Raw genomic sequence first — 1,053 nt, 5'->3', positions numbered from 1 at the left:
ACAGGAACACATAACCTCTAAAGGACTAGTTGTGTCAGCAAAACGGTCTGCTCCACCATGCAAGTAAGTTTTATATAAATGTTTTCAGGTGATATTTGTCTTCATTTTACTGCTAAATACTTAAGTGAAGTATGTTGTATCTTGCTCCAACATTTTGTTTTATTACAGTTGTTCCTAAATGTGTTTTGAACATTTCAAAGATGAGGATCAAATGGAAAAATTAGGAGATTGTACGATGGTAAAAGTAATAGGGAGGATGATCGATATATAATGGGACTGAGAGTGCATTCACCTGTACAAGGGAGAAGGAGCAGAAAAGAAAATACGACGTTTGGGGTGAAAGGTACGTTCAGATTCTTTGTTATGAGACAGACCGAAAGGATACAGGTATGTTGCAAAGCAAGGATACAGGTGTGTTGCAAAGCATTTTGCAGTTTGCATGCTGTGAATGGTAAGGCTATTGTATGTCTAACATCGCTCCTTGTTAATGGCTAGTCTCCAGATGACCCTAGATGAAAGCATATTAACAGAGGAAATACAGTTCGATCTGATGTCATTGCTAAGATTGATGCTCATATTCGATCTTTCACAACCGACCAGTCACACTACAGTGGCAAGAGTATTGTATATTAGCATTCCAACATAAATGTGAAAAAGATGCGCGACTTGTGATAGAAACCCAGAATTGACAGTGAAGTATGAATATTATCTCAAATACTTTAATGAAAATTTTGATTATAGATTCGGTTGCCCACAAGTAGATTTATGTTCTGCCTGTGAGGAGTTTCTAACCAAAATTAAATCTCTGTCCCGAATGAAGTTACAAGACAAGGGGCTGTTGCAGAACTGATGGTTCACAAGCGATGAGAATCTAAGTTTTATGAAAAACAACATGAGGTGTTAAAACTGTGTGCTGAAAGGAATTGTGTAGGAAGCCTGGTGTTTGAGTATATGCAGAATGTCCCCCTTCCTTGTCTTCCTTCTACTTAAGAAAACTGTGACTTTTTGTATTTGGAATCCATAACCTGAAAGACAATACAGCACAGTTTTACT

Source organism: Schistocerca americana, chromosome 5, assembly GCF_021461395.2.
Source record: "Schistocerca americana isolate TAMUIC-IGC-003095 chromosome 5, iqSchAmer2.1, whole genome shotgun sequence".
NCBI lineage: Eukaryota > Metazoa > Arthropoda > Insecta > Orthoptera > Acrididae > Schistocerca > Schistocerca americana.
The sequence above is the reverse complement of the archived record's forward strand: the minus strand, read 5'-3'. Positions refer to the sequence as shown.